General features: G+C 44.5%; 1 protein-coding gene across 1 annotated transcript in view; it reads left to right on the plus strand.

Moving 5' to 3' along the window:
* KPNB1 (karyopherin subunit beta 1) overlaps window positions 1–20,192 on the plus strand; it is a 2,271,876-nt gene extending 2,251,684 nt beyond the window's left edge. Inside the window, exon 22 of the mRNA XM_044055271.1 lies at window positions 18,301–20,192. The gene's annotated coding sequence lies outside the window, so the exon portion shown is untranslated. The remainder of the gene's footprint in view (window positions 1–18,300) is intronic.
* Window positions 20,193–21,263: the final 1,071 nt, after the last annotated feature.

The raw sequence follows: 21,263 nt of genomic DNA on the forward strand, positions 1-21,263 counted from the left end.
CCATGATCAATCTTTACCCGTGGCGTGTTTTTAACATGCGGGTTCTTCAGTGAACCCTCGCGGTTCAGTGTTAGATCTCTCACATTCTCATCCCATTTGAATCTTTCGAGTCTGCTGGGGCACTCTTCTGTGTGTTAATTTTCCAGACCTTGCCCGGGGTCTCCCCCTTTTTTTCCACCTTCCCCCTCTGCCACAGTGACTATGGACACCTCCTTGCTAGGGTGGGGCACTGCTTTAGAAGGACAGACCAAGGCACGTGGTCCCCCTATGAGACCAGGTTGCGTATCAACTTCCTGGAGATGAGAGCAGTGCTTCTAGTGTTGCAAGCTCTCCATGCCAATCTTCCCTCTGCGACAGTTGCTGTCCAGATGGACAATGTCTGTGGCCTGGTAGATAAACAAGCGGGGGGAACCAGGTCTTATCCCCTATGTCGCGAAGCCATGAGTGTGGGAGATCTCCACCGGCAGTTTTCTGGTGGCAATGCACATTCCGGGGAGGTCCATCATTCTAGCAGACAGGCTCAGCAGGTCTATTCTGATGCCTTATGTGGTCTCTGAATCATTCATTAGCGAAACAGATCTTTCTAAAGTGGTGTCAGCTTTGCTGCACTCAATTCGCCTCTCCTTCCAACACGAAATGCAAGTTTTTTGCTCTGACCCTTCACTAGGGGGAGCCCCCAGAGACTGATTCATGCTTGGCCCCCTAGTCTTCTGTATGCTTATCCTCTTCCCTTTATACCAAAATTCCTTAGAAAGCTCGCAGGCTGGGGGTCCTAGTTATCCTCATTGCCCCATTCTGGCCTCGCCAAGTCTGGTTCTCCTCTCTGTGGTCTCATCTGGTGGCTCCACCATGGATGTTGGATGCAGTTCCGGATCTCATTTCTCATCCTTCAGGGATTCCCCATCCAGATCTGGGCAGTCTGAATCTCACTGCTTGGCTGCTCCAGTTCCCAGGATAGACAGGACTCCTGGGTTATCTTCACCTGTCAGAAGGATCCTGGTGGCGGCTCACAAGTCCTCCACCAGAAAGGTTTACTCCAGCAAATGGAGATGTTTTTCAATCTGGACTTTGCGGCGTGCCCTGGATCCCTTCACTGCCCTGGTTTCTGAGGTTTTAGAATTTTTGGCAGGGATTTTTCAGCAAGGTGACAGTTTTTTGGTCATGGTCCAACTAGCAGCGATTTCAGCCTTCCATGTAGATAACATGACTTCCTTAGCATCTTCTAAGCCTTGCAAGACCTTAAAAGCCACCTTTCTTCTTCGGCCCCCTGGTTAAGGACCCAGTGCTGCAGTGGGATTTTGTTAGTTCTGCAAGCTCTAGTTTCTTCCCCTTTGAGCCTGCAGCCTTGGTGGACCTGCAGTTTTTGTCCTGGAAGACTGCCTTCTTGGTTGCCATTACTTCTGCCAGGAGGGTTTTGAAGCTTCAAGCATTGTCGGTCAAGCCCCTTTGAATTTTCATAAGGACAGGGTATCCTTGCGTAATAATCCATCCTTTCTTCCTAAGGTATCTTCAGAGTCCGATATTAATCAGCTGATTAATCTCCTGGTCTTTTTTTCCGAATTTTCAAAATCGGGGAGAATACAAATTCCACTTGTTGGATGTGTATAGACAGTTAAGTTTCTATCTGCACAGGACTAAATCCTAGCGCAAGTCTGACCAACTCTTCATTTCCTATTCTAAGCCCTTTTTTAGGGAAATCAGTATTGAAGGTCACCATTGCCTGTTGGATTTCCCAGTGTATTACATTGGTGTATTCTGCTAGGGGTTTACCCCTGCCAGGTCTAGTGAAGGCACATTCCACTAGCTCTATGGCTACTTCAGTAGTCTTTTGGTCCAGAGTTTCATTAGATGACATCTGCTCTGCAGCTACTTGGGCTTCATCACATACCTTCATCACGCATTATAAGTTGGGCATCCTGTCCAGGAACAGGGCATCCTTTGACTCCGCCATACTCCGGAATATCCTTCCATGAGGGCTTCCCAGGTGTTTAGTAGCTGGGGACTCTGATCCACAGGTAGAAGACCACTTCAGATGAAATTATGTACTCACCGTAACGTTGCATTTGAGTTGTTGCTCTTCATATGTCTTCACCCATCCCTCCCTCCTTCCTCCTGCCTTGCATATACTGTGAGGTGGTCTGGCGAGTAGAGGAAGCGGTCACCAGGGTGCCTCTTACTCTCCCTTTCTTGCTTATGGAGACATTTAGCATGGGCCAAGGTGTTGCTAGAGTGGATGTTAGGTTAGACTGCAAACTCTATCTGAAGGGAGGAAAGAGATGGGGACCTTATGGGTGGGGGGGGGGGGTTGGAGCCAAGATTAGATGCTGGCTATGTGACAGATCTGTGCCAGATCCCGTAACCCACAGGTTGAAAACAAATGAAGAGCAACAACTTTGAGCGTTATGGTGACGTACATAACTCTCTTTTTTTATTGGCATTCAGCTTGACGGCAGCTCAGAGATTGCAGTGTTACCTCCCAGGCGTGTACAACTAATCAGATCCCAAGTTCAGTGCCTCCTAATACTCTCTCTTCCTCAGGCCTGCTTCATTCTCGGGGTCCGTGGCAGGGCTACAGTGAAGGTTCTACAGTGGACTCTAGCAGTCCAATAGTCTTCTCTGTCTCATCCAATGACAGCTTCCATCCACCTCACTCCAGTGTGCAGGTGTCATCATCTTTGGTGGATTCAGTCTTCCGATCTCATGGGCAGACCCTCCTCTTCCTGGTGCCATGGCGACCACAGACACCTCCCTGCTGGGGTGGGGGGAGCATTGCCAGGGAAAGACTGTCCAAGGTTTGTGGTCCCCTGCAGAGACCAAACTGCACATAAATGTACTAGAGATGAGAGCAGTTACGTTGCAAGCTTTTCAGGACTGTGTTCTGGGTACCTTTGCAGTACACAGGCAAGGCAGTTGTGTGGTACATCAAACAAGGGGGCACACGTCTTCTGCTTAGTTGCAAGGCCATGAGAGTGTGGGAATGGAAGATGCCCTCTGGGCGCTTTCTTCTTGCAAAGCATATTCCCAGGGACGCCATCATGCTAGCAGACAAGCTTAGCAAAGCTATCTCGAGTCCTCACGAGTGGTTCCAGAATCCCTCAGTGGCGAGAGAGATCTTTGCAGCTCGGTTGACCCCAGTGAAGGATCTGTTTGCTTCCCCTCTCAATCACAGATGCAGCAAGTACTTTGCCTTGACCCCCCCCCCTCCCCCAGCTGGGGGAGTTCCCCCACAGATGCTCTGGTTCATGTTTGGCCTCTTGAGTCTCCTTTATGCTTACCCCTTTCTACCTATTATTCCCAGAGTGCCTTAGAAAGCTCAACGCCTCAAGGCTGATTTGATCCTCATTGTCCCCTTCTGGCCTCGGCAGATGTGGTTCTCCCTCTTCAGGTCTCATCTGAAGTACCCCCTTGAGTACTGGATCACCTTCTGGATCTGATCTCACCCCTCTCATCTTCCGATCCCAAACCTTCAGACTTTGTCTGACTCCATGGTTTGCCCACTTTCTGTAATTCTGAACCAGTCCAGGCTTGCCTCTCCCATCAGATGCATCTTTCTGGCCTCTCAGAAGGCTTCTACCAGAATTGTCTATGGTAGTAAATGGAAAAGATTTTCTGTCTGGGCTTATCAGTGGAATCTGGATCCCTTTTTGGCTCCTATTCCAGACATCTTTTCTCTCTTTCAGTATAGAGCCAGTTTCTGTACCATTAAGCTGCAGCTAACAGCCATCTCCAATTCTCACGTTTTGCTAGGAACCTACTTTTTCTTGCATTTGTAAGGCCTTTTTGAAAGGTGTATTCCTGCTATGGCCTCCTATCAAAGATCCCTTTCCTTCTTGGGACCTTTCCTTTGTGCTGTGGTCTCCTACACAGAGTCCTTTCAAGCCTGCTGCAACTTGCAGCATTAAGTTTTTATCTTGGAAAACAGCCTTTTGGGGGCTATAACATCAGCAAGACAAGTTTCTGAATTGCAGGCAGTCTCCATCAAGCCTCCATACATGATTTTTCAGAGAGCGCAGCTCTCGGGACTAATCCCTCTTTCATGCCCAAGGTAGCCACTGAAGCAAATTTGAATCAAGCCATTCAGTTGCCAGTTTTCTTTAAAGAGAGTATATGCTACACACGCTTGACGTACATAGGCAATTATGATTCTATTTAGACAAGACAAAGCTTTCGCAAATCTGATCAACTTTTTGTGGCCTTCTAATAACAGACTGGGTCAGGTGATGTCCTAGATTACAATATCTCATTGGATATCCCAATGTATTTCTGTACTTTATACTTCAAAGGGGTTGCCTTTACCAAGACCTGTCAGAGCTCATTTTACTAGTTCTCTGGCTACATCAGCTGCCTTTTTAGCCCAACATTCCTTAGATGAGATTTGTATGCAACCACCTGGTCTACTCCTCACACCTTCATTACTCCTTACAAACTCAACCTAGTTTCCAGGAACAGGGCTTACTTTGGCTACACAGTTCTTCAGCATGTCCTTCCATGAGGCCACCAAGGATTGTATGGTAGCTCGGGACTCTGACCCAGAAGTGAGGATTAGTAATGTGGATAACATCAGATAGTTATGTACGTACCGTAACTTAGCATCTGTGTTATCCTCCATCACTATCCCTCCCGTCTTCCCCCATCCTAGTGGATCTAGAGGAAGTGGAGATGTCCTGTCTGATGGTTCAGGTCTACTCTGGCTGTCTTATAGCTCTATGGTAAAATCAGGGGTTAGAAGGCAGCAAGGGATTATGGGAGTGGGAGGAGCCCGAGCCTAGGATCTGTCTCTGGCTGTCTTATAGCTCTATGGTAAAATCAGGGGTTAGAAGGCAGCAAGGGATTATGGGAGTGGGAGGAGCCCGAGCCTAGGATCTGTCTGAAAAGTTGCCAGCTCAGATCAGATGTCTGATCCTACGACCCAGAAGTGACGAAGTGACATAGGATAACACAGGTGCTAAGTTGATATGTACATAACTTGTTTTAAGGGGTCTAGGAGCCTATGCTGGCAATGATCTGTCCTTTAAACACCTTTATCCACTATTATAAAAGTCTTTTCATCGCACAGTTTGTATCTAAAGGCATGGTGACCAGCTGTAGGGCTGTAATTGTTCATTGTATTCTACACTTGTTAGGTTGTCCTAATTTGTCACAACTTGAATTACAGTAATGCTTTCCCCCTGAAAAGGGGTGTAATCAAAACTATGCCAACTGACTCAATATTGTCCTTAGTATCCTGCAGGTTGCTGACTGGTGACATCTGCTTTGCATATAGGGTGTCAACAGACCCTTTTCTGAAGACCTCAGTCTCACAAAACTAACATGCCGGAGGGCCAAATGCATATCACTGGGAGCAATGCTTCTATGAAAGTCTTCCACTCCACATAAAGGAGGCTACTTAGTCTGTTTGAGATGTAATTTGGTTGAAAGTATGAGTAATCACAAATTCCTTTCTGGTTTAGGAAGAATCTCATGACTTTTTGCATTTATTGCAGTCTGGCTGTGTACCTAAGCTGTCCAGAGTGTCTGGTTTTCAATATTCAAGGGAGGTTTTCGGAGTCCAGTTAAACTGAAAAGTGTTAATCTTCCCATAGGTCTGTAGATTGACTCGATTTTCTTAATCAGTTGTCAGAGTAGATTAAGTGCAGGTGGTCTAGCTGCCCATGAACTTAAGCCTGTATTCCATGCTTTTCCCCTCAGTCTCTACTTGCCTGCTGTATGGCCCGAGTAAGTCACTAAGCCAGGCAGTGCTTTAAAGCAGAGTCTGAAAAAGGTCTGTATCTGTTGTTGATGTGCTCCGTTTAACAATGGCAAATGGTAAACGCCAATACTATAATGGTATGAACTTCAGGGTCTGTTTTGTGCCCAGCCTTGTTTACTGTTATTCATGACCACTTTAGCAATATGTTCTATATAGTGTTGCAGATTTGTATATACTGAAGTTAGCGTCCTTGATATCACCAAGCTTTAATTGCACAGTGAAAACACTGTTGAGCTGGATGTATTGTCGTAAACTGTTGAGTGTAGAGATGAGGTCCATTTTAGTCATGGCAGTAAAGGCTGTAATATGGCAATTTCTGCTGCCAATTGAGTTAAGGATTTGGGATTTTACATCCTCACAGACCTCTCTTCAGAGTAGTACAGATCTATAAAATCGTCCAGCGCCATGAAATTGTAGCATTTATCTAGGACAGCTGAGGTTTGGGTGCCATTGTACATAGCCTTGGTTTGTATCCATAGAGTACATAACATTATAGATACTCAAAATGTCAGTAAACTTTGAACATATGCAACATCCAGTTAGACATTCTCGCAGGCAGCCAAAATGGTGAAAACCTGCTCATTTGGAACTTTCAGCTTGTTTTAAGGAGATGCCTTACTAATGCTTTTAGAAGCTTACGGAATAACTTTTGCAGTCAGCTTGTGTTTAGCATGCCACACTCATGATCATAGTACTCTGTGAAAGAAGTACCTTAAGATTGAGGGCATTTCTAACACTGGGTTATCTAGACTAGCACAGACTTCACAGAATCTTAATGCAGTTGTTCAGTCGGACAGAATTTTAAATCAAATTAGATAATTGTTAGAGTTGTAATGTCAGTTTGGTCTGCAGATTCTGTGATAACCCTTATGAGCTGTGAGCCTTTTTTTATAAAGAACTTGGGATGTTCATTGTGTTTCACTGTTGCAGTCATCACATTTGGGTTATATCTGCATGTAGTAGCCCTCAGTCAGCTTGATTATCAAAGTCTTGGGTCCTGCGTCGGTTGTTGTCTCATCTTCCAGGGTGTCAGGTAGTCAGGGGTATAAAGCATGCGGCCGACGCCATTACGTCAGTCTTTCTTGCCGTGTGGTGGCTGAAGCAGTTCGCAAGTGCCGGTCTGCAGACTCCTGAAATGTTCGTCTGAGTTTCAGACCCGAAGTCTTCAACTAAGTTAAGTACCCCATTGGGGAAACTTTTTCTTGCTCTAAACCGATGTCAGTAAAAGTTAATTGTATTTCTTGTGGAAAGCGAATACCTCAAAGCTTTCCATTCATTCTGTATTCCTTGCTTAGGCCCAGACCACGACGTACCTCCACTGTCTGTTTTGTGCCCTAGTTAAACAACGAACTATTCGTCTGTTCATTTACGCTTTTAAATATTTTAGTACTCTGTTCAATTATCCAGAAATGGCTTCGGTAAGCCACCCGACTACTGAAATTCCGAAAAACCGCAAAGATAAAGACAGAACGGTTAGGTCCAAAGCTGCCGACGCTTCTAAGCTAGTCGCCAGTTCGCTGGTACTCAGGTGCTTTTGCAGCTCCTGATACCCGCTACTTCAGATTCGCAGGCCTCTACTGAGATCCATTCCAAGTCCGGTATGCCATGAGATGATGCTTCTGCTGTGGAACCTGCAGATGACTCTACCTTGGATGGGTCCAGAGCCACTGGGCAGACACCGGCTTCTGAGGGTGTAGTCAGGCCTACTGACTTGCATATTAAATGGACGCCATCTTTTTCAAGGCCTAAATCTCTATGCCTAAAAAAACGACGCCCAGACCTCATGGCCAGGCCCCCTATGCTTAAAAAGCAAATAAGAATGGCTGAGGACCTTATTACTCTAATCGGGGGAAGCCACCCTTCCATCTCTGAGACCTAGGACCGATTTTCCTTCTGATTCTTCGGATTAGGATTCTGAAATTTCTGTTTTCTCTGATGACTAGGATTTGCCCTTATCTACCTATGAGGATTCTGATGCAGAGGACTCCGTTCCCTGTGCTTCCTTTCCAGAGGATTTCTCTTTTGGTGAAACCTTGCATACTCTTCAGGAGCATTTACGCTGGGAAAGCCAGGATTACTCGGACTCCAAAAAGAGACTTAGGGAATTCTTACTCCTGTTTCAACACATGACTTTAGCTATACCTTCTGCACTGGATGTTGTAGATGATGCCTTCTCGGAATCTAGCCTGGCCCCTGACTCTCTACCTCCTGCTCCCAGAAAACTTGATGGGTATTACAGGGTACCTGACTCTCACAAGTTCCTCTTTAAAAATCCCACTGCTGATCCTGAGACCATTTCACAGGGACCCAAGGGCATTAAGGCTACTACTGCCAAAAATCCTACCCCCTCTGATAGAGATTCCAGGGCATTGGATAGATGGGGAAAGACGGTATACACATCTGCTACTTTAGCCATTAGGGCTTTAAACTGCCAGTTTTATATGTTAAAGTATCAGCAGCATATTATTGAATTGCTTAAACAGAAAATGTCGATTCCTGACTCTGCTGAAAATAAAGAATTAACAGGATTTAATGCATTCTGCTGAACATGTTGGAAAACATACTTTGCAGTGTGATTTTTGATTCATTAGAGGCATCTTGCAGGGCTGCTGTCACTGGGTCTGTGCTTCGAAGGCATGCTTGGCTGAAGGAGCAATATTTGCCAGCTCATGTTAGCTAAATTGCTGGATGCTCCCTTAAACCAAGACAAGACAGTCTGTTTGGCAACAAAGCAGAAGTACTTAAAAAGATTGAGGAAAAAGCTAAATCTATGCAAACTGTTAAAGATTTCCTGCAAGTACAACCTCCCAGATTTAGTAGGCATTGGCCCTCTAAGAATTGGACCTTTCCTACCTCTTCCAGGCCTTCAGTCCAAGCCCAGAACCAGCAGAACACCCAGGCTTCAGTCCCAAGGTACTCACAGGCCTAAACAGTGGGGGGCTCTCCCTTCCAAAGCAGGGAGTAGTAAGACTCTCCCCTATGGTAAACTGTCTCAGTGACTCAACTTTAAACTTTTCAAGCCCTGCTCAACTGACTGTTCCTTTAGGGGGAAGATTGCTGTGCATGCAAAAAAACTGGGAACTCGTTACCCAGGACAAATGGGTTTTAAATATAGTTTCCCAAGAATACAGATTCCACTCCTTACCAACTCCAAACAGCTTGCCAAACCTACCCCCAAATCAGTGGGCAGAGGCTCAAAAGCAAGTTCTCTTTCTTTTAAGCATCAGAGCTCTTCAACCTGTTCCAGAAGAAGAATGGGGGCAAGGTTTCTACTCGAGACTTTTCCCAGTACCCAGAAAAGACAATCCCTGGGGTCCTATCCTGTATGTCTATCCTAAATGCTTTTTTGGTAATATCAAAATTCAAGATGCTAACTCTTCATCAGCTGCTTCCCATGCTAGGCAAAGATGCCTGGTTGGCAACACTAGATTTAAAGGAAGCCTATCTGCACATCCCAATAAGGGAATCTTGCAGAAGATACCTATGCTTCAGAGCAAGCTACATGCACTATCCATTCTCTGCACTGCTCTGTGGCTTATCTACTGCACCCAGGGTATTCACAAAGTGCCTCGCTCCAGTCATTGCATTTTGCAGGCAAAGAAATATTCAAATATACCCATACCTGGACGATTGTCTAATTCAGGCAGAAAGCCAGGACATACTATTAAATCATCTGGCATAACTTCTGTGGCATTAAGGGCCACACTGTGGGGTACACCATAAATGAAAAGAAATCACAGCTTGTACCCTGCCAACAAATTGAATTCCTGGGAGCAAGCTTGAATACAACTTCCCCAATGGCCTACCTCATGCCAGAGAAAAAAGTTCATTTGACAGCCTACTTCAAACTACTGGCCACAAAGACTCCGCTATCTGCAAGGAAAATTCTGCAAGCCCTGGGGTTCATGGCCTCCTGCATTCTACTAATTCCATATGCAAGAGTGCATAAGAGGAAACTAAAATGGTATCTAAAAAGCTTATGGTGTCGATATTCTCCGGATCTAGAATAAATGATTCCTGTCGTACCTTGTCTACAGATAGTTCCTTTGGTGGGCAGAGGCCTGCCACCAAAACAAGGGACTGCCATTCACTCTATCCCCTGCCGCCCATACCCTAACAGATGCATCATACTATGCATTGGGGGCTCATTTGGCAGGACATTGCATTCAGGGCAAATGGAACCCAAGTCAAATGCACCTGCATATCAATCAAAAAGAAATGTTAGTTGTACAGTATGCTCTGACAGCCTTCCAGGACCACATTCTTCCAGGACAATTATTGGTAAAGACTGACAACACCACTGTTAAGCAGGGGGGGACCCACTCGTACCTTTTCTGCAGACTAGCTATGGCTCTGTGGAACACAGCCTTGAGCTAAGTGCACCTACAGGCTCACTTCCTGCCAGGAAAGCTAAACATACTGGCAGACAACCTAAGCAGAAATCTCATGGACCCACACAAGTGGAAACTGGAGCCAAAGATATTAAAGATGTTGAGAAACAAATGGGGGAGCCCAGGGATAGACCTCGTTTGCCTCCCCCCAGAACTACCAATTGGACAATTCTGCACAAGGACTCCCCACAAACAAGCTTGGAAAGTGGATACCCTGTCCTTCAGCTGGGAAAAACTGTCAGTTTATGCCTTTCCCCCTCTGCCTCTCCTCTCAAGGTTACTACTAAAGATCAAACAGGACAAACCAAGGACAATACTGATTGCACCAGACTGGCCATGCCAGCACTGGTGTACGGCCTTTTGCGTGGTGTCACTGCTGGCACCATGGCACCTGCCTCAGACACCTGCCCTGCTGTCCCAGCAGGAGTGTCAGATTCTGCACCCACAGCTTGAAACCCTGAAGCTGGCAGCCTGGCTAATTACCTGATCTCTCCTTTACCATCCCTCAGTAAGCAAGTGTTGGATGGCATTCTGGAGGCAAGGAAGCCTAGTACTAGAAAATATTGTGCTGAAAAATGGAAAAGATTCTGTTCCTGGAACCAAACTCTGGGCATGGACACAGCACCCAATTTACCTTAGATTCTCCAATACTTAACTGAGATGCTTCACAAGGGCCTTTCCTTTTCTTCCATCAAAATTCATGCCTCAGCCATTTCAGCTCATTACAACACAGAACCCACCGCTCTTCTCTCATCCACTGCTGAAGCAGTTCCTCAGAGGGGCCAAAAACCTAAGACTACCGAGGAGATCCCCTACACCAGCCTGGGACCTTAACTTTGTATTGAAATAACTCACTCTACCTCCTTTTGAACCAGCTGCAAATGCTGAGTTGAAATTTCTTTCTTGGAAAACAGCCTTCCTTTTGGCCATCACTTCAGCAAGAAGGATATCTGAATTACAAGCCCTCATGGCAGTGGAGCCTTTCATGCAGACAGGGTGTCCCTCGGGACCGAAGGTGGTCTCCATTGTGGCCCTTAATCAGTCCATTCATTTGCCAGCCTTCTTTCCTAATCCACAGAACAAAGGGGAATGGATACTGCACTCAGATGTGCACAGACTGCTTTGATTTTACTTGGACAGGACTAAACCTCTCAGGAAATCTGAACAGCTGCTGGTTACATTTAGGTTCATAGGTTCATACTAGGCTATCTACCCTAGGGCATTTATAAGCCTAGCCAGAGTATGTTTGGCTTTCGCCACCCATTTTAAATTAATTTTGCTATGCCCTTTTTCGAGGTTAGTATACTGTGCCTCTGTCTAACAGTGACACAGAAGTGATACCCGGGGTAAACCTACGATCTCCCATCCACTCATCAAGATTCCTCTTGAAGAGAGTCAATGAGGGACTCTGCCTAACCTGGACTGGGATTTTATTCCATAGTGAAGGGAGCCTCTGGGTTATGAATCTGTCCCTCCAGCATGTCCTATTTATTTCAGTGCTGAGGTTCAAGTCTCAAGCGTGTAGCTCGATGGGATTTGGATTTTTTGAGGTGCAGCATGTCCCTTAATTCCGGGTTGGACATGGCCTTATACGTCAGGCACAGGTCACCTCTGAGCAGGCGGTATGCCACTGAGTAGAGCTGGGGTTTCTTTAACCGGGCAGCATATGGCATCTGTTTGAGCTCTTTGATCCTCTTGGTGAGGTACTTTTGGGGTCTTTCCAGTTGCTGCAGGTGTTTGGTAAGGTACATCCCAAAAGGGGCATTGTACTCTATTATGGGCCTGATGAGGGATGAGTCAAGAGGCACGATGTCCTCCCCTAATCTAGATGTGAATCCCTTCATGATTAGGTGGGCTATATAAAATGTTTTTCTAACCACTTTGGCCACGTGGTTGTCAAATGAGAGATTGCTATCAACTTGGGTCACCAGGTCCCTAATGACTTCTGTACTTAATGGATTACCACCTATGTGGTAATTTGTGGGCACTTTGTTTTTGCCAAAGGGGATGACTATACACTTTTTGGCGTTTAGCTTGAGGCCATGGCTCTGGCACCAGTTGTCTGTTTCTATGAGGCCCTTTTGGAGGATGCTTGTGTCGGCTGGAGAGTCGATTATGGCGCCCAGTTTGCAGTCATCTGCGAACTTGGTCAGCCACAGTCCTTCCGTGTTGGCCTGTACCTCCGAGAAATATATACCAAACAAGAGCGGTCCCAGGACTGAGCCTTGTGGGACGCCACTTGTAACTGGTTTGGAGTCTGACATGGCTCCAGCAATTCTAACCATGTGGGTTCTGTCCTTGAGCCAGTTTGCAACCCATCTAGTGACATAGGGTTTTATATTTAAGCTGGTGAGCTTATCTATAATGCCCGAGTGGGGGTATTGTATCGAAGGCTTTTGCGAGGTCCAGATAGGCAGCGTGGACCACCTTCCCTTCGTCAATGGCCTTGGTGACTGTTTCAAAGAAGTCAACCAGGTTTAAGAGGCAGGATCTGCCCTTAACAAAGCCAAACTGGGTAGGATCCAGTGTCTGTAGGTCCCCAATATCTTTATTTATGAGGTCCATGATGATCCTTTCCATAGCTTTGCAGACCAAGCTAGTCAGGCTTATGGGGCGATAGTTTCCAGGGTCCGTTGAGGTACCACCTTTGTGGAGAGGGACCACTGTTGCTGTACGCCACTCTTTGGGTACATATCCTGCAGTAAGGCTGAGATTGAACAGTAGTTTTATGTTTGGGTTTAGCTCTTCTTGGAGTTCATGTAGGACGCAGCCTGGGACACCGTCTGGTCCCATTGATGCTGTTTTTTTTGCTTTGGAGAGGGCGGCACCCACCTGAGCATCTGAGATGTCGGGGGGGCAGCACTCTGCTGGGATAGATATTTGCCCTTTTGGTGGGGGGGGGGAGTTTGCACTGAACCTGTCAGCTAGGATGTTGGCAATGTCTGTGGGATCACTGTATTTTTTGTCATTTTGGACTAATTCTGAGCATATCTGGGAATTCCCACCCAGGTTCCTAACATAACTAAAGAAAGCCTTGTGATTATCTTTAGTGTCCTGTGCAATTTGTCTCTCGAAGCTGGCCTTTGACGATTTTATGAGTGCTCTTAGTTTTTTGCTAATACTGATCAGAGATGCCTTCCCTTTTTGGGATTTTGCTCTATCTCATGTAGTAGCTTCCTCCTTCTATTGTATAGTTTGTTTATGGCTGGGGTCCACCAGACAGGTTGTCTGCCTTTGGAGGATTGGGTCTTGGTTTTATTTGGGATTGCATGATCCATGCATTCCTGAAGGTGTTCATAGAATGCATTTATAAAGGATTCTGCGGTCTGGGCCGTATTTTCCACAGGCCCGGGGGCTTTGAAGGATTCCACCTCTGTTTTGAGGAGTGTGAAATTTGCTTTAGAGGAGTTTTTTACTGTGGTTTTCTGGGCAGGGGGTGGGGTCGGGATGTGAATATCCAGTGAGATCAGTTTATGGTCTGATCTTACCAGTGAGGGATACACTTCTGGTCTGGAGCATAGAGTCCCCATGTTGGTGATGATCAGGTCCAGTGTGTTTTCCCCTCTTGTGGGAGTGGTAACAAGTTGTTCCATAGCATTTGAGTTTATGAATTCTAGGAACCTTTGGGCAAGGGTGTTGGAGCTAGAGTAATGCTCCCAATCTATGGTTGGGTAGTTGAAGTCGCCCAATATTATGGTGTTAGGAGAGACCTTCATATTTTCCGGTGTTCTCAGGAAGGCCGAGTGGGGTTCCTGGGTTTGGGAGGGTGGTCTGTAGCAGGCTATAAACTGGAAGGCAGTTTTACCCACTGTTGCACATGGATAGTCTCTGATGCTTCGTGCTTTGCCACCAACCTAGAGGTGTGGGTATCTTTGATGAATATCGATACTCCCCCTCCTTTTGTGGTTCGGTCCAAGTTTTGGGGCCGAAAAGCATGGTATGAGGTATAACCTGGTAGTGCTGGGGTGCTCTCGGGAGTCCTGAACCAGGTTTCTGTTACTGCACAGATGTCGATGTTCTCCATGCTAAGGAGAGTTTCGAGTGCGTGCATCTTGAGGTTTAGACTTCTAGCGTTGAGTAGCATTACTCTTAGTTTTTTATCCCTTGTGATACCTATGGAGGTGGGTTTGTCTTTTGAGCCTTGCCTAAAAAAGGCACTATGGGGGTAGCAAGTGCCTTTGCCAATATCCGAAAGCCCAGGGGTGACAGGTGCAAGCCGTCCCTAGCAAAGCATCGTGGCTTGTCGTGCCTATCATCCCAAGCTGACAGGCATTGGATCCCCTTTGAATGACACCAATACTTAAGCCAATTGTTGAAATTGATCATCTTGTCTTCATATTGTGGCATCATTCTTGGTGAGGGTAAGATGCTACTCAAGGTCAGGGTCATACCAGCCTGGGCTACTTGCTCAGAGAGCTCCTCTATGTCTCTTTTCATGTAGTCCAGGGAGGTACGTCTCAGGTCATTCACACCAGCATGGACAATGACTGAGTCATATTTGTACTTGCCTTGGAATGACCTGAGTGTTTGTGTTATGTGGCGGATCCTAGCGCCAGACAGGCTGCTCACCGTGACCTTCTCCTTGTTCAGCCTGGTGAGCGGAACATCAGTGTGCCTGACGATAGTCACCTATTACAAGTGTATCAGGTGTGTTGTTTAGCCTTAAGGGCTGTGACTGTTCGGCACACTGGCTTTGTGAGATATGTGTTGCACGTGTTTTGTTTTGGGGTAGCGGTTGCTTTGGTGTCTGCTTTGGAGGTCTCTGCTGCTTATGCAGATCTTTATTTAGAGCCTCTGAGTATGTTTTTGTGTGATTATGTGTTTGGTTTGCTGTCGTGGTAGGTCTATGTGAGACTGGAATTGTAGTGAGTGTGGTTTCCTTCTCCTCCTGACTGGTTATGCCAGTACTGAGTTGAGAGAGCTTAGCCTCCAGTTTGGCTATATGGTTGCATCTCTCACATGTGTTGGAATTTGTTGGGAGGAGGAGAGGGTTGTCTGTGTACATGAGGCAGTTGTAACATTGCCTCAAGATTCCCATATTCACCAGCTGGACCGGAGAGGAGATTGACAACTGACCTTTGGACATGCTAGAGTAATATTGGGAATTCCTTTATAATTGAAAACAAGGGCCAATGGGGACCGAGGGTGTAGTGCTTTTAATTTTTAGTGCCGACTTATAATTGCTTTAGTGAGCAAGTGCCAGGTAACAAGTGCAATGTGTTACAGGTAACTTAAATGCAAAAACGACAAACAGTAACTTTCTTTCAAGCGAAGCAAGGAAATAAGTACAGTAAGCAATGCAGATATCACTAGGGATCCACAGAAGCGCTGTGAAGCCGGGTTTTAGGTGGAATTAGCATTCCAGGGAAATAACAAGCATACAAACAAAGCTAGATTCAGCAGGCCTGGATCTAGTCTATGCTACAGCAAACAAGGTGTACCAATTTCAGTAAGATGCAGTTCAAATATTCAGGCGCTATAAACCTCTAACCAGAAATTCCCAGCTCAGAAGGGCAGAGTCCAGCCTCTCCTCCCACAAGAGTGCAGACCACGAACCTTAATGTAAAATAACTGGCCTGAAGCCCAAGTGCTTAAACCAGAGCTAATACACTTTAAGAATAACAGGCACTGAGCTCTCAATCAGCAGTTCCTAATTTAGAAGGATGAAAGCTACCTGTCCTGCCACCACAGTGCATGCCACAAACCTTCCTAATGTAGAACAACTGGTCTGAAGCCCAAGTGCTTAATCCAAAAGACTTAGAATGATAGCTACACTTTAACCGAGTTACTACCAAGCAGTAATAAATACAACTGAATACTTTAAATAATGCCTGGATTAGTGCTCAAGTTATACAAACAAAGCTAGATTCAGCAGGCCTGGATCTAGTCTATGCTACAGCAAACAAGGTGTACCAATTTCAGTAAGAAGAAATTCAGATATGCATGCACTATAAGCCTTCAACCAGAAATTCCCAGCTCAGAAGGGCAGAGTCCAGCCTCTCCTCCCACAAGAGTGCAGACCACGAAACCCTCTTAATGTAAAATAACTGGCCTGAAAGCCCAAGTGCTTAAACCAGAATTAATATACTTTTAGAATAACAGACACTGAGCCCTCAATCAGCAGTTCCCAACTTAGAGGGATGTAAGCTACCTGTTCTGCCACTACAGTGCAGACACAAACCCTCTCAATGTAAAACTGGTCTGAAGCCCAAGTGTTTAAACTAAAAGGCTTAGAATGAGTTACACCAAGCAGTAATAAATACAATTGAGAACGTTTAAGATGACGCAAAAGCAAAATAAAGTAGGAAGAAACACAAGTACAGTAAAAACAGAAGATTTTTTTTTTTTTTTTTTTTTTTAGAAAAGTAGCAAAAGCAGTAGTAAATACAATTCTCATGCAGTGCAAGCTGGCACACTTGAATATGTAGCAATATTAGTCCACACACAGTTTGAAAAAATGTAATTAAATTAAAAAGGACTAAAAGCAAGTGCAGAAAGGGTTTATTAGGTAGAATAAAGAGATGTCCTGGGGGAGTGTCTTAGATCAAATCTACAGTGGGGCGGGCACTGCAAAAGCCACCAAATTTAAACTACATCCAAGAATAGGGAGGGGGGTGGGGGAGCAGTTTCAACACAGATGTAAAGAATGTGCAAATTATAAAAAAATATATATACTGTTTTCTATAGATTTGCAGAGCAGTAAGACACAGATAACAAGCAGACAATTTAGCTCTATAATACAGAATAACACAGAAAATATACTCAGCTCTATAACTTGAAGATAGTTCTGTAAGGCTGTCTCTCAAACTAGGGTTCCAGTTTGAATACAGGTTAATTAAAAGGAGACACAGCACTAGCTAAATTATATCAGCTGAAAGACAAGGCAGGAAATGAGGGGGGTGGGGGAGCAGTTTCAACACAGATGTAAGGAATGTGCAAATTATAAAAAATCTATATACTGTTTTCTATAGATTTGCAGAGCAGTAAGACACAGATATCAAGCAGACAATTTAGCTCTATAATACAGAATAACAGAAAATATACTCAGCTCTATAACTTGAAGATAGTTCTGTAAGGCTGTCTCTCAAACTAAGGCTTGCAGGGGCAGAGGGGAAGGCCATTCCAAAGCAAGCCATTTCTAAATGGATAAGCCATTGCATTCATTTCTGCTATAAGCACCATGGAAAACCTACCCCGCAAGGGGATAAGACCACATTCAACCAGGGCTGCATCTACCTCTACAGCCTTTCTCAGAGGTGTCCCTGCCAGGGACATCCTAGAAGCTGCTACCTGGAGTTCTGTACATACCTTCACCAAACATTACCATTTGCCTATTTTCTCTAAATCCAGAGCTGGCTTTGCCACTGGAGTCTTGCAGGGCCTTATAGCTGGTCCTAATGTTATCCATCCATCCTTCTCTTTGGGAATATACCCAAATGTGATGACTGCAACAGTGAAACACGAAGAACATAGTACAGTTGTGTACACTTAGCATAAATGTAGATATTGGAGTGTATTCTTCTATTGACTATACCTCTATTCTTGTTTACTATGCTTAAAGTTTTTTGGTGTGTTTGCTTTTTTGTTGGAGGTGTAACCTTGTATATAATTGCTTCCCATTATGGGGGCACCTGACATCTGGAGCAAGAAAAACTGATGTAATGGCGTGTGCTGCATGCTTTATATTCCTGACTACCTGACGTCATGGAAGATGACGTCAACCGACACAGGACCCAAGACTTTGATAATAAGGCTGACTGAGGGCTACTGCAAGCAGATAACCCAAATGTGATGACTGTAACATTGAATACACCCAATATCTACATTTATGGTAAGTGTACACAACTGTACTGTAGGTGCAACATACTAAATTTTCTTCTTTCACTTTGTGTTAGAGAGAACATGCCAAATCCTGGCTTATTTATCCATATTTGAGAGGGCTGTTATATGCATCCATTACTTATGCAATGCCCTGTGTAATTTAGCATTTCCTAAAGGTAGTGTGGTTAGGTAACCAGTAAGGCAGTTGAACTGTGGCAGAAAGAAGGTGAGGAAGGGAAAATAATTTTACACATTTTGTAAGTATGTATAAGCCTGTTTCAGTTTTTTGAGCACTAGCAAAGGTATGGAATAAAGACCATCTTTTCTGTTTCTTTTTAGATTGGCTATAAAGAAAGATAACCAGCGACACCACTGGAATTCTCCAATCTTTTGAAAAATAAGCAGAAGTGAGGAGTGTGCACGGATGCTGAATGTTTGGGAATGTGAGGATGCGTGAGTGAGGCTTGAAACACACCACACTGAAACCCAGCAGCAGCTCTGTTTCTGAACCGAATGCCGAACTAGAGGAAGATGAACATTTATTAAATTGACTTTCTGGATGATAGAAAACAGATACAGAACGGGCTCCATCCTTCAGGAGGAACAGGAAAAAGGACCTTCATTGTCTGAGAGGTCGAGCACTCTAGAAACATTTGGGAATTATCCTCCTGATATGGAAACTTTCCTTTGCCGTGCTGCTGAAGAGGAATGAAACTTGAGTTTTCTGGTCCGCCTCCTGTAGTCTTCACTTTGCTGTACATGCATAGGACAAAAGGCGGGTTGTATGAAGACAGCAAGAAGGGTTGTTGGTCAAAAGTGTGTATGGTGAAGTGAGAAGGGTTCTTTCTCAATTCATGACAATTTACAAGAAAAGTTGCATTGCATAATCACAGCCAGATATACCGCCACACAAGACTGTCTCACTCTTGGAGGAGGGGGACACTGACGAATGCTCAGAGCTTCCTGTGGGTGCATATCTTTCAAACCCATTCTCTTGCCCTGATAAATAAGGAAGCATTGGCAATAGTTTCCTCCCGTGAGGAGAATGTATGCTCTTAAGGTTGTATGCAGACTTGGATTAGGCTGTGGAAGAAAATATTTGAATTAGTCCTGTGCCCAGCAATTGGCAGCTAGCACTTTGGATTGGTACCCCAGTTTGTACTGAGCAGCCTGAGTACGCAAGTATGGAATACTGTGCCAAAGAAAAAAAATCAGGTTGTATTCAGGAACAACATACAATTTCCATCATCTGCTATTTGGGAACTGCTTGGCCTTTTTGTGCTTTTGAAAAAAGTACGACATTGGTCTCTTGCTGCTGTTAAAAAAAAAATCTGTATACTGACTGAAAATAAATGGAAAAGGCACATGTAAAAGGTTATATTTTTCCACTGCACTTGAGTAATAAAATGGTGTCCAGCATTCCCTAAAGTACTTTACTGTAAACTGTTGGTGTTTCTGATCAGGGAGGGGAAAAAATGTCATCGCCTTTCTTTTAGGCATAACTTCAGATGCATTGTATTTATGGACAGTGGAGCCTTTTGCATGGTGAAATTGTTTGCAATGGATAGTCAAAAATGAGGGAGTAAGTTTTCAGTGGTAAGCAGAATGGCTGATCCTCTCCCAAACTTCCAATAACACTTTAAGCAGTAAAATAAGTCGTTTTTTCTTGCCCCATTTATTGCTTTAACATAAAGCCAGTTTTAATTCTGAAGAGTAAACCAAGTAGCACCAGCAAACGCCCTGTAGTTTATGGGGTAAAATGAGAGACTTAGCTTGAGAGAATGAATGACTGGTACACATGGCAGTCATTTTAAGTGGGAATGCTTGAAGGTACCCTTTCTGCTTTTGCCTATCCTCACTGCCCTCTCCATGCTGTAGTTGTACAGGGTATTGGTATTATGTGCCTTTCATGCTATAGACTGGGAACACAGCATCCTGTGACCCCCCCCCCCCCAAATACTACTTCTGTTTATAATAGAATTTGGAAGTGAAATTGTTTGCACTGGCTTATGTAATGGGGCTTATTACTTGAACTGTTCACTTTGAAGAGACTCTGATTCAGTTTTGTTCCCTTTTTTTATACAAGTCCTTGGGGGAGGGTAGACTGAACAGATGTTCTAAAAATTCGGAAACCTGATCATTCCTCAGTGCTACCTGTTTCTGTCCTGTGTGGGCTTTAAGCTGTAGACAGCAGGAGAATAAAGTACACTGAGATAGTGTCAATGCAATTAGTATCTGTGTTTTTTGTGTTCATTGTTCTGTTTTGAAAAGCAGCCTCTCGAGGTGATGTGTACAGATCAGTCTGCTTCAGTAGTTGCAGGTTGTTACTATTTAACATGCTGTGTTGCACCATTTGCCAGTTTCATGTGTGTTTGTCATGTTCCTTGAGGTAACCTGTGCAGTGGGGGAGACCATTGAACTCTTTCAGGTTTCATCTGAAATAGAGGTTGTTTTCATATCCCCCAGTCTCTGCGGGGGTGAAGATGCCTTGTTTTTGCTTGGGGCATCCTTGTATGGATAATAAGGGGGTTTAACTAGCATTCTGTCCCCTCCTTGAATGTTTGCTTCTTGGCTATTTGAGAAACACTGCTTGTTGCATATTTTTGTCAGGTGATATCTGCACTCCTTCCGTTTCATGTTTTGAGGTAAAGTGCCAGCTACCAAAGTCTGTGTCCCAGAAACCATAATTTTTCCCCAGTTTGTGCAATTTAGATTTTTATGTTAATGACATTAATAACCTCTACATACTTAAATGTCTTGCTGTATATTCATTTGATCATATTGACAGCCAAGACTTGCACTGGTAATTGCTATACTGACTCTTGAGCTTTTTCCTATATCCCATTGGTTTTATTGCAAAACATGTTTTATGTATACCTGATGTTGCAACCCTGCAGAGTCACATTTATTGGTTTGCTGGGAAAGTCCAACTGAGCAAAGCCTCTTCAGCGGAGGCCTGAGGAGAAATACTTCAGAAGTGCAATATACTCACAAATATTTATTAAAATGTAGTGTGTATATGTACTTGGTATCAAAGGTAAACGGAGTAGTTTTTTTGTGGTACAATAGCAATAAGATTTGCATTACGAAACTAGCATGAACAGGTAAACTAAATTGCCTCCTAGTATACATGTGCAAGAATAGTACAGCTTGCATCATATATGTAGTATTTTTTCCATACTTCTCAACAAATGGGTAATATGAAGTCAGAGGCCAGCAATTTAAACTTCAGCTTTAAGGATCAAGTTTCACCCCTCCTATAATGCATCACCAACCCTACTGCCTTCAGATCTCCTTTGCTA

This window comes from Protopterus annectens, chromosome 13.part0 (assembly GCF_019279795.1).
Source record: "Protopterus annectens isolate FY-2018-M chromosome 13.part0, PAN1.0, whole genome shotgun sequence".
Classification (NCBI taxonomy): domain Eukaryota; kingdom Metazoa; phylum Chordata; order Ceratodontiformes; family Protopteridae; genus Protopterus; species Protopterus annectens.